We start from the raw sequence: 13,410 nt of genomic DNA on the forward strand, positions 1-13,410 counted from the left end.
CCCTATTCTTTTTTTAAAGTATTTGTTTATGTTATTCTCTACAATAAATTCCTTTAAAGTATTTAAGTGGTGAAATATTACCAACAGAGAAGGAATTTTTTTTCTCAAGTGAACTATCTAGGGCCATGACTGGTAAGTTACAAAACAAAAAAGGAAGGCAGTGAAATATAAAACTTAAGCCAACTTTTAAAAATTCTGTTCTAATTCTGTATAATGAATAAAACTTGGTGGCTTATCAGCTGAAATGCTACCTTAAAATGCTAGCAGCCACAGGATTATTATCACTGCACATGAAAAGCATCTGGCTAGTCATCCTTCAGTTTGCCCAAGTCCAGAGCTTGTGATGACAACAAGCTGTGCTAATTATTGAAAACTCTAGGTTCCATTTTAACAAAGTCTTACTGGGATCCAGATAAAACAATTATGTTGTAAAAAGCTCAGGAATTTGTAGCAACAAGAGTCTCCCAACCCCATATTCTAAGTTTCCGAGGAGTAGGAATGATACCTTTGAAACATTTCAGCTCCTATTTATTCTGGCCATGGAGTTGGTACTTCATAAGTTATTGTGTAATAAAGGAATCACTGAAAAGCCTGTGTATAGTAGAGTCTCTAAAATAAAAGAAGACATTGTGTTTTCCTTTCATCCACGGAAGATGGCATCTGGGCCATCCAACTCAGCAGAATTGCCGAAGGGAACCAGTGGGAAAATCTGGCTGTTTGCTCGGCCCCCGGGTGGCAGACCAAATCATTTACTTTTCGTTTCACTTACTACTTTGAGTTGACAAAACAGGTATTTTCTTTCATATGTGTTTGCACTTCTTTTTACTGTATAGATATTTTTGCAGTCAATTTATTCATTATTTACATACCGTGTTAACACTCATCCAGACCCACTCAGTATTTAGAGGCATGGTAGTTTTTTGCCTCCGAAGGGCAGAGCCTAAAGACACTAATGAGACAATATTGCCGCTGCTTTGGTTTTGATAACTACTGTGGTCAGGCTTCTTGCTTTGAAAATAAATATCAAACCTTTGACCTGACATTTATTTTCCACAATGTCTCAGCTTTGCAGCTCCTTGAAAAAAACCTGTGAGAGACCTTTATCCTATGATAGCCTTCGGTTTCTAGAGCATTATCCCTTCATTAAATGTTAAGGGGGCAATGACCTTCTTTGCAGATCTCTTCTAAATATAAATTACTTTTCACACTGGTCAAGAAATAGTTGTTTTTTTTCCCACACATTTTAGTATGGAGAAACTGAAGCATAAAGAGAGACATGCTTCGGTTTCAAGGGAAAGGAAAGGGAGTTTTTGACTTTCCTACTTCTGAATTAATTTTAATTACCAGAACATGCATCCTTAACAGATTTTGGCCCACTTATTTCTACTTATCAGCATAATATATTTGAGGGCCTGCAGGTGGTCATGGAGTAATTTTTTAAATATTTATGAACAAGTGAAGAGATTCTGTCATGCAATGTTTGTATTTTTCAGTTGGTTTAAATATGATAGATCTAGAAGAAGAAGAATATTTATCCACACAAATGAAATTCTCATTGTTAGTCTGAATTTCCAAAAGTGCCACATGAATACTAACTCTGAAGACAAAAAGAGCACCAAAGAAAAGCCAAACAATTAAGTAATTTGGTTTTTTGTTTTGTTCTCTTTTAATCTGTAACTAGAAAAAGATTTCATAGAAGACTGTTACTGAGAGTCAGAGGCACAAAAGTTGTGATGACAACCTTGGGAATTTTATTTTAAGAGATGAGGAAAAGCTGTTTGGGAGTTTGGAACAGAAAATTAAAAGGCAAGCTGTACTTGCTTTGGCATTTCTGCATCCTAATACTTTTCCAAACCAGGTAGTCAAGTCATATATGCATTGAGCTTTGAGGCTCTCTGAAAAGCCTGGAAAATGCACTAAAATGGTATTGGCAGAGTTCTGGAAATACTTTTTTTCTTATTCTCTAAATGTCTAAAGTGATGATTTTAGTCCAACTTGTCACCACTTCTACCCCATTCCCTACCTTTCCTCTCTCACTGCTAACCGCTCTGTAGGAGGCATTTTTGAAGTTTCCTCATTACTAATTAATAGAGATTCTATGCCTCTCACAGCTCTATATTGCAGATAATGATCTTGATTTTTAAAATTCCCACACTTACATACTCATATATATAGTTTTCACAAGTACTCATCTAAGAAACAACTCAGAATAAAAGTAATTTATTAAGCAAGTTAAAAACCCATAATTAGGCTTGAAAAAATAGTAATCAGTATTTTGTAGTATAACCAGTCTTGATGGAAGGTTGAAAATATTCCTGGTCTACACATTTTTGTTTTAGCTGTTTTTTATTACATAATTTCAAATTATGACATTTTAGCAAGATGACAATGATTTTAGTAGTTAGTTTTGACATGGACCTCTCTCCATATAGCATAACGATTAAGAATGTAGGCTCTGGAGTCAGACTGCTCGGATTCAAATCCAGATTCTGCCACTTAGTAGCTGCATGACTCAGAACACGTATTTGAATACCTCAGGCCTCCATGTTATCACCGATAAACAGGAATAATAATTATCATACCTACCCTCTGAGGTGTTTGGGAAGAGCCAATAGGGTATATGAAACATTTGTCAAAGGACTTTGCTTATCATAAATACTTAATAAACATTAGATTTTCTTTTTTCTGTTTTATTTTTTCAACGCCACCATCCCCACCACAGATAAAGGCATAACGCAGAAAAATCTTCATTCAATACAAACCCAAGAGTGGCAAAGGAGGCGGCTTCCTATCAGCGGAAATTGAATAATTGAATAAATGTGTTCTTTTTAAAAGTGAGAGGATGTAGTAAAGAAACTAATTTGGTAAGTACTCTTTTCATTTCAAAGGCAAGTTATTCCTCTGTGGTCATTTAATCTGATTTTTGTTCTGTTTGGGGAATTGGAATTTCCCAATCCAATTTTAAGTCATGGAAAGATCATTTCAGTCAGTTCAACCTAGGGTAGATCCATATTCCAAATATACGAAATAACAACAATGACAAAACAAAGCCCCAGTGGGCTCTTAGTGGAAAAGCTCATTTCCCCAAGTATAATCGATCCAAGCTGCTGCTTTTTATGGTATAAATTAGTGTGATCTCAAAGAGGCCAGAAGATTCTCCAGTGACCTGCTTTGTGTCATTGTAGCACAACTCGCCAGAATCCCGAGTACAGGGAGTGTGACCACCTCACCCTGAGAACAGGGAGTCAAGAAGTAGGTAACACAGGTTTCCCCCCAGTCCGTCTGGTTCAGCCGCTGGGACAGTCTTTCAGACCCTAACTCAGAACTTTTAATTTTATTATAGAAATAGTTCTGGTTTCTGTGCTTTCATAACAAACTAGGAGAAGCATATTGGGGTGAAGGAATGAGGGTGATGTAGGGGCAGAGGGAATGTCTGGGAACTTTCTATTAGGGGAGAAACGAGGGAGACCAGCGCTGCATTTTACTGCAGACAAGCAATGTCATGCACTCTCCAGTCACTGATGGTCTTGTGTCATTAAGAAAGGTTTAGATTGTCCAGCTGTCCTCCACTTAAGAAACATCATGTGTGCTTTAGAAAGATTTTTATTAAGAAATACTGGTATGAAAATTGTGGGCCTTTTTATTTTCCAAAATACTTCAGTTATCTAGAAAGTGAATTTACATGGACTACTGTATTTCATTCTCCAGTGACACTGAGGTATGACTTAGTTTGCTGGAAGTCTGAAATCAAGGTGCTGGTTGGTTCCTCCTGAGGGCTGTGAGGAAAGACACTGTTCCGGGCCCCTCTCCTTAGCTTGTGGATGGCTGGCTGTCCTCTCTCTGCCTGTCTCTGTGTCCAAATTTCTCCTTTCTAAAAGGGTACAAGTAATATAGGATTAGAACCCACTTTAATGACCTTATTTTATCTTGATTACCTCTGTAAAGATCTTATTTGGAGATCCAAATAAGGTCACACTCTGAGTTACTGGGGTTTCGGACTCCAATATACATATATATTTTGGGGTGATGCATTTAACCCATAACAAGGTGTTACCATGTATGTAAGACAGTTTGACACCTTACGTCCAATCTTTAGTCACCTGTATCTCATACGTGCCATATTTGTTATAAGTCTTCTAGGACAGAGGGCAAGCATAATGATTTCTCATATCTCACGGCATCCCAAATAAATGGCATCTAGGCTCTGGTGAGAACAGTCCAGTTTGTTGTAAGATTGTGGTCTGTCACAAAGCCATGAATGCCATGGCTGACTGTGATCACATCAGGTTCCCATGTGTACAGTAAGTGGCCTGGGTCTTAGCTTAGCATGGAGTGGGTGGGATGTGTGTATATAGGGCATATCCCTTTTAAGTATGTGCTTAAAGTAGGCTTCAAAGCACTGCTCTTTTATAGCTTTCTTTACAAACCAAGAACCTCAGCTAGTTCCTTGACAGACAATAGAAGTAGAAAAATTCAGATTCACTGTAATAATTCACATTCAATGAGCAAAATCAGCCAATCCAGTTGGTTGATTGTATAGAGCACTGTTCTTTCTTTTTTTTTTTTTAAATAAAGGTATCATTGATATACAATCTTATGAAGGTTTCACATGAGTAACATTGTGGCTTCAACATTCACCCGTATTATCAAGTCCCCTCCATTGCAATCACTGTCCATCAGCATAGTAAGATGCTATAGAGTCATTATTTGTGTATAGACCACTTTTCAGCTGCTTCTTTTGACATTGTGTAGACACACTCAGAGTTGCTGTCCACAGCTGCAGCATGCCTGTTATTTGCCCTGAGCTAGAATTAGCGCAACGACGGCAAATGACTGGGTAAGAGAGTTAACAACAAATCTTTATAACTGAAGAACAAAGCTGGCCTTTGAGGCAAGAGAAGACTAGGTACTCACTCTTATAGAATCTGTTGAAAAACAGGATTTTTATGACCTTGAAGTAATGATTTTGATTGCTTTAGTGATTCAGGTCTGAAAATATTGGCTAGTGGAGGTATAACTAAGAAATAACTGCCCTCAATATATTGATTTAGATTTATTATGGAATGTGAAGCTCATGAACATCCTAATTTTCTGTGTCTTTAAGTTGTACGTCTCATTGTCCTCGGTTGACACTGATGACAGAGCTAGTAATGTTTTAACCCATGCATGGCCATGGACCAAATGAAATAGGCTTTTATGCCAAAAAACCCAAAACTGGAAAACCCCACCTGAGTGAGGTCCGAGAACTCAATCTGAATATTGGTCTTGACATTTGACAATAAAAATGACTCACAGCTCTCCTGGATGCCTTGGAATGTAGAACTGTGTGCCCAAGTAGGAAAAATCTGAGGCTCTAACGTCACATGGCATTCTGTGTGCAGTGACGCCAACTCCTCCTTACAGATATATCTGCCGCGTGTGTGCTATATAAATAGCATGGATTGAGATGTATATGAAACTATATTTTTAGAAATATCCCATCCAAGTGTTTGTAATGGCTAGGTTAGTTCAGTAGACCAGCGTTTTAAAGGGTGGTATACAAGTCTATGTGTCTGAATATTATTTAGTCATCTGTTTGTGCAACTGTATTTTTAACTTAATTTATGATGATCAGATCATTTTTCTGAACTCCCAAGCTGTGTTTCCATACTTCACGTTAGTTTATTTTCCTCTCAATTTCCTTCGGAACACATTACAGAGAACTTTCTTTGGAAACTTCATAATGCGGCCCTGAAAGTTCTCTGCAACCACCAGAAAACACCAAACGAAGGGCCCAAAATGAAAGACTTGGAACAGAATCACAGGGCCTGTGCACTCCCCCAGTGCAGCATGATGGAAACAGGCACATCTATGTCACATCCTCTTCCTTTTTTTCTTATTCCTGTTTCTTTTAATTCTTACTGGAAATATCATCTGTGGCCCTATAAACACCTGACTGATGAAGAATCTTTAAATTTTTGTTAATTGAGGTATCATTATTTTCATAGTATTAATAGTAATACACAGCTGTAAAAGTCCACTTGCTGTGGGATATAGTGTAGTATGTATGAAAGGCTTGGACCCTGTCTTCAAGAAGTTTACCTTTGTAGAGGTTCTTTTTCTGTGTGAACTTCCCTGAGGAATACTTGACAAATATAATCATATATATTTAAAGTGTATGATGTGGTGATGTGTTGGACATATATATTATGGAATGATTGCCAAGAACAAGATGATTAACATATCCATCACCTCATAGAGTTAGCATAGTGAACTTTTTTTGTGTGTGTGGTGAGAATGCGTAAGATATACTTTCAGCAGCTTTCAAATACACAATATTCTATAATTAATGGTAATCACCAAGTTGTACATTAGATCCTCACAACATATTCTTCTCATAACTGAGAACTAGTACGTTTTGACCTGTGTCATCCCATTTTCTCCTGCTCTGGAACTTCCTCCCCCACAACCACTATTGTGTCCTGTGTCTGTGAAATTGTTTTTTTATTGATGTTTTGTTTTAGATTCTGCATAGAAGAGTGCCACATAGTATTTTTCTTTCTTTGTCTGGCTTATTTCACTTAGCATAATACCCTCCAAATGTATCTGTGTTGTCACAAATGGCAGGATTTCTTTCTTTTTTAATGGCCAAATGATATTCCATTGTATGCATATAACATACCACGTTTTCTTTGTCTCTCCATTTGTCTAAGAACATTTAGATTGTTTCCATATCTTGGCTGTTGTGAATAAGGCCACAGTGAATATGGGACTACAGATATCTCTTTGAGACAGATTTCAATTCATTCAGGTATATACCCACAAATGGGATTGCTGGATCATATGGTAATTCTATTTTTAATTTTTTGAGGACCCTCTATACTGTTTTCCATGGTGGCTGTGCCAAGTTACATTCTCACCAACAGTGTATATGGGTTCCTTTTTCCTCACATCCTCACCAACACTTGGCTATCTCTTGTCTTTTTGATGATTCTAACAGGTGTGAGGGGATTTGCATTTCCCTGATGATTAGTGATAGATGTCACATTTTCTTTCAGAACACCAGACACTATGCTAAGGGTGTCATTTTTCAGTATTTCATTTGCTTCTTGAAATTCTCTTGTCGGGTATTATTTTTATTTTAAAAAGGAGAAAGTTGAGGCTAAGAGAAGTTGTGTCATGTGCCCAGTTTTACCACTAGTAATGGCAGAGCGGCACTCCCAGCACAGGGCTGTGTGACCCCAAAGCAGAGCGCCTCACCACTCTAAAATAAGTCCTCGTTTTATTTTGCTCCTGTTTCAAAACAGCTTTTTGTTTTAAAACTAAAATCCAAATTCAGTTGATAATAGAAAATGTCATTAGCTGAATATGTGATAACATTATAAATTTTTTCTGTGTTTCTGTTTTGCAGAAACTTCATTTGTAAGGACGTTTTCCATGAACAGTCAGGTCTGGTCCTCCATGAATTACCAAGTTCTGCCTATTTGACATTTCCTCTTTTACTATTACATGTCAAGTCTGCCTCTCAACTTCCTGCACAATCAACAGTTAAGCCCTTTTAATGCCTTCAAGATTTTTTTTCTAGTTTCTGTGACCAACAGGGATAAAATGACCATTAACCAGAGCCTCCTACACTACCAGGAATAGTGCTTGTGAGAGTTGAGCTCGCTCCCCAGGGACCCTCTTTCCTCACTTGGGGCCCAGGCAACAAGCTGACCTTTTACCTTTAGAGCTTTTCTTTTCTTCTTTTTTTTTTTTACTTATTTTTATTAAGGTATGATTCATATACACTCTTATCAAGGTTTCACATGAAAAACAATGTGGTTACTACATTTACCCATATTATCAAGTCCCCACCCATACCCCAATGCAGTCACGGTCCATCAGTGTAGTCAGATGCCACAGATCCACTATGCGCCTTCTCTGTGCTACACTGTTCTCCCCGTGATGCCCCACACCATGTGCACTAAACATAATACCCCTCAGTCCCCTTCTCCCTCCCTCCCCACCCGCCCTCCCACACCCCTCCTCTTTGGTAACCACTAGTTCATTCTTGGAGTCTCCGAGTCTGCTGCTATTTTGTTCTTTCAGTTTTGCTTCATTGTTATACTCCTCAAATGAGGTACCTTTAGAACTTTTTAAGCATGAGTCAGGTAATCCCCTCAGTTCCATCAGACACAGGCCAGGCTTTCCAAAAGATTGTCCTAAAGCCCCTTGGCTGGTTTGATGGGTGGGAATGAGCCATAGTACCTTCTCAACTCTGCAAGGAACCCAGGAGCAACACTCCAGCCTCCAGTAGAGACTCTCATGATGAGGCTCGGCCCCTGTCTAGTGTTTTGGGTCCCCTCGGCAGCATCTGTGTGGATGGCTCAGCCCCTCTCTCAGGATGCATGAACACCCAACACTCCTTGTCTGCAGCTTTGGGGTCTCACCCAGACTGAGGCATCAGAAAAATCCTACTTTAACATCCTGTTACATACAGATTTGGGAGTTTTTAGTACACAGTTATAAGTTGAATCATGGTAGAGGAAGAGATGGAGGGGGAGAGATGCCTTAAAAAGGCATGGAGAGAAGGGAGGTTGCCAAGCTGGGGAGCACTAACATTTAAAAGGCACAAAGGGAAAGAGTAACCCACACATGCAGAGGAAAAAAAAAGTCCCCGAATACTGAGCTGAGATGCTGGATGGTGAGAGAAGAGCTAGAGAGAGTACTATTGAAGAAACAAAGAGAAGAGTGTCAAGAAAGGGGATGATCTAAACCACCATACTCACTAGTATGTAAAGAGCTCCTAGAAATCAAGAATACAAAGACTGACAGCTCAACAGAAAATGGTCAAAGACCATGATTAGATAGCCCTCAAGCAAAGAAAGACAAATGGCCCTTGAACATCTAAGATGCTCACCTTGACTCTCTGTAGGAGAATTGCTGGTGAAAACTACCCTGAGATTCATCTCTCACCTTCAAGATCAGCACACAGTTTGACAGTAAGCTGTGTCAACAAGACTGTGGGGAAATGATCACTTTCATGCCATGCTGACTGCAGTGCAAAGTGACTTCAGTGCAGAGCAGGCAAATGTGGAAATAATCTACTGGAACCACACACAGTCACTCTGACACAGATGGTCACTCTGTTCTTGAAACATCTTTCTCTTTTGGGTTTGTTCCTTTGAACCTTCTTTGCTGCCCCTCTTCTGCCTGGCCTCTAAATACTGGTGTGCTCTGTGTTCAGCCCAAGATCCTCTTCTCTATCTATACCCTCTCCTTAGATTGTTTCATGCAGTCCCATTGTCTGTTTTTTTGCACTGTAAAATACCCATTAATATAAATGTCACCATTTTAAAGCATACAATTCAGTGGCATTTAGTACACACACATGGTTGTGCAACTACCAACATTCTCATCACCCCAAAGGAAAACCCCAAGTGCATCAAGTGGTCACTCCCATTCCCTCCATCTCCAGCCCCTGGCAGCTATTAATCTATTTCCTGTCTCTGTGGATATTCTATATAAATGGAATCATTCACTTAGAATAATGTTTTTGGGGTTCATTCACATAGTAGCATGTGTCAGTACTTCCTTTTTATAGCTGAGTAATATTCCATTGTGTGGTTATTCCATGTTTTGTTTATCTCTTGATCTGTTAAGGCACATTTGGGTTGTTTCTATGATTTTACTCTTTCAAATAGTGCTGCTATGAATATTTGTGTACACATTTTTGTTTTCAGTTCTTTGGGGTCCGTACCTTGGAGTGGAATTGCTGGGTCACATGGTAATTCTACCTTTAATCCAGCTAATTATTTTAACATCTGTAGGCTGGTGATCTGACTTCTCCCACCTATCTACTTCAGATATCCCCTGGCATGCTGCCATCTCAAAGTGAACTTGTTCAACACTGAAGCTGTTGCCCTCCACTCTCTCATACTCCTTCCACATCTCAGGAAACAGTACCTCCATTCACCTAGGTGCTCAGGCAAAGGCCCAGGGCACCCTCAAATCCTTTCTTTCTAGCTCTCCTCCACATCCTGCCCACCAGCAAATATACTGTTGGTTCTGTATCCGCAGAGTTCTCACTTTCTCCACTGCTGTCCTGTTGGTCCAGACCAGCACCATCTCCCATCTACACTGGGTAAAGGTCACCACCAACTTCCGCTCCTGCCTCCCAGAGGTCATTTTGCACTCTGTAGCTAAGGTCATCTTCTAAAAATCTGTGTGTGATCACTCAGCCCTCCTACTTCTAATGCCCTCATTGTTTCACATTGCAGTTAGAGTTAAACACAAACTTGCTTCATGGCTTGAGGCACACGGTGATCTGTTTGCTGCCTCCTGTCTCCCATCCCTCCCTTGTTTCCTGTTTCACCACGCTGGCCCTTCTGTCCTTGAACTGGTACCTGCCACAAGGCCTGTGACCTCACTGTCTCTCTGTCAGAGCTGCATGGAAGTTCCTTCTCACTGTTGAGGCTTCCACTTAAACGTCATCTCCTTAGGGAGGCCCTGCCTGACCACTCCTTCCCCCAGACTCAGCCAGCCTCTATCTTAGTGATGCTGACCTGTTTTTTCATTGATATGTCATTGACATTTGCGTATCATTATCTGAAATCACGTTTACCTTTATATGTTTATTTTCATTTTTAGTTTCTGTCCCCCCCAGTTCCCTACCCCCATCCCCTCCTTCAAATATAAGCTGGATGAGGACAGGAGTTTTGCCACTTGTATTTATGGCTGCATCTCCAGAGTGTATGTGCCAGACAGACATGGACAAGGCACAGGAAAAATGTTAGCTGTGTGCTGCTGAAGGAGGAAAGTTCACATCTCACCTGGCCCTGAACAAATCCTCCCGATCACATTACCACCTCTCATGTCACCCCTCCTCCTTATCCACATACTTCTAGAAGGAGTAGACTGTGCCTGATGTATATTTACTCATTGTTCCTTCCTCCTGTAAGCCTGAATCATCCAGCTTTAGCAGCCACTCACATTCAGAAGTGCTTCCTTAAAGGGTCGTACTAACTCTGCAAAAGTCAGAGCCAATTGCCCTGTGTGCTATCCTGGTTCTGTGGCATCTGACACTGTTAGCCCTGGTCACAGTCATGAATCTCCCTTTGAAATGTTGTTCTCTCTTGGCATGAGGCCTGGGTCTACCAGGCGCATGGTGAGCCTGAGAATACATCCTGGAGTCTTTCAGGAATGTGCTGGAGGATTCCAGCCATTCACATTTGGTGAGCAGGCTGGCTCTCAGCCAGATGGTCCAGAACAATGCGGATGGATCAGTGTATAAACTCCCATGGAACATGCAGAGGGAGCTGCTCAAAGCGCCTGAAGGGATCCTGACCTCATTCAGGTGGTACTTGGCAGTGGCGCGCCATGCTGGGCACCTGAAGGCCCTGTTCTGTGTAGCCTTTGGTGGGCTGTCAATGGGTCTTTTATCCGCAAAGTAAGTCTATCCTTTTCCTTTGCCCATGGAATCTTTGATCTGTTCTACTCTGTCAAAGGCACATCTGCCATAGCGACTCTTGATGTTCTAAATCATGGTCCTTGTCCTGCCCCACTCGTTCAGACTTTGTGTGAGGTCGCATGGGTTTCTGGAGTGCCACCTCTCCCATCTATGAGCTGCATGATCTTGGACAAGGATACTGCTCACCCAAATTCTCTAGCCCCTCATCTGAAAATTGAGCAAAATGACTATGACCTCCTTGGCACCTTGCCCTTTTTGTGTGGCTGAAAGGAGGCCAGCACTGGCTCCCCATTGCCCTCCTTATTAGGCCTGACATTCAGGCTCCCATGCCATGGTTCTCCATAGCTCTACAGGATCCCCTACAGGCTCCATGTGCCCAGCAAGCCAGTTCCTGCACTTTTGCCCAAACCTTCCATTGCTTATGGGGGATCATTTTCCCTTTGGCCCTTCCTTTGTTTTCTGTATTAAACAAAACAGAACAGAATAAGAAACATGCATTAATTTATAATCAGGAATAAAATCTTCACCGTTAATGTTGTTCGGGACACCCACCCTTATTTCAGAAGCTATTTCTACATAAATGCTTCCTTCCCTCCTTCCTTCCCTCCTTCCTTCCTTCCTTCCTCCCTCCCTCCCTCCCTCCCTCTCTCTCTCTCTCTCTTTCTTTCTTTCTTTCTTTTTATTGAAGTATCATTGATATACAATCTTATGAAGGTTTCACGTGAACAGCATTGTGGTTTCAACATTCAGCCATGTTATCCAGTTCACACCCCCTCTATTGCAGTCACTGTCCATCAGCGTAGTAAGATGCTATAGAGTCATCACTTGTCTTCTCCGTGCTGAACTGCCTTCCCCCTGACCAATCCTATATTGTGACTGTGAATTATAGTGCCTCTTACTCCCCTTCTCCCTCCTCACCCACCCTCCCCACCCCCTTCCCTTTGGTAACTGCTAGTCCCTTCTCAGAGTCTGTGAGTCTGCTGCTGTTTTGTTTCTTCAGTTTTGCTTTGTTTTTATACTCCACAAAAGAGTGAAGTCCATAAACTCTTTCTTGATCACATATCATCTGTAGTTGCTCAGATCTTTGGTCACCACTGGAGTTTTTTAAACCTCTCCTAGAACTCTTAGTATTGAGCCTTAAAGAAAACAATGTCAAGTATGTGTGGGGATATGATACAAATACACAACCAATTGTTACAGAAATCAAAATTGTAAATTCGGAGGGCAGATCCTCATTTTTTACTCCCTGGATGTTTCCGCTGCAGTGACTGGTGACAATCAGACTGCCTTGCCCAGGGTTTCAATAAATATTTGTTTAATTGAATTGTTAACTAACGCTTGTAAGAACAAGCAGGACCTACATGCCTTCTCTCTTATGAATAGAATAAAAATAACCCATGTAACTCTTCAGATTAACTGATAAAAGGTTTTGTTCTTTCGCCTAGAGAGAGGGCCATAAAGAGATGGTTTAGAAGCTTTTCTTTTCCAAATCCAGCAGTTTCATGCCACTTGAACAGATGAATAACAGCAGCAGTTATAGTGATGTATCAGTTCATATCTATCTTTTGCTTTTTTACCCATGAAAGATACTTGTAGTCCTTTACAAGAGCCCGATACCGAGAGGGGAAGGGTGCCGCCCTCATTCCCTGCCTCTCTGAACAGTAATTGCAAAGGAATGTTTCACTCTGAGGGTTGCAATCATTCACACTGCTGTGGATGATCTCATTCTACCTGCCTCTTACCTTCTTTGTGGGAGCAGTTTATTATAAGGTGATGAACTCTTACAAATTTTCAGTTCTTCTGTAGGGTTAATAAAGGAGAGCTAAATATTGTTTGATTCTTATTGATTAGAACAGAAGGCTGAGTAGGACAAATTGCCTACTGTTTACTGGATCATCTGCTTAAACTTTCCGTTTTCTTTAGATGGGAGCCAAAAATCCTTGTTACCCTTAGAGTGATTTTGATCATCATTAAGCAGC

General features: G+C 40.6%; 1 long non-coding RNA gene across 2 annotated transcripts in view; it reads left to right on the top strand.

Annotated features, from left to right (window-relative positions):
- The window catches only part of LOC118971158 (uncharacterized), a 47,199-nt gene that overhangs the window by 5,099 nt on the left and 28,690 nt on the right, over positions 1 to 13,410 (top strand). The window contains exons 2-3 of one of the 2 annotated variants that reach the window (XR_012133005.1): positions 2,723 to 2,864; positions 7,391 to 7,897. This is a non-coding gene — a long non-coding RNA (uncharacterized lncRNA). Of the gene's footprint in view, positions 1 to 2,722; positions 2,865 to 7,390; positions 7,898 to 13,410 lie in introns of those variants that run through there. The other variant, XR_005059480.2, reaches the window with a different exon arrangement.

The sequence above is a fragment of the Manis javanica genome, chromosome 7 (genome assembly GCF_040802235.1).
Source record: "Manis javanica isolate MJ-LG chromosome 7, MJ_LKY, whole genome shotgun sequence".
NCBI lineage: Eukaryota > Metazoa > Chordata > Mammalia > Pholidota > Manidae > Manis > Manis javanica.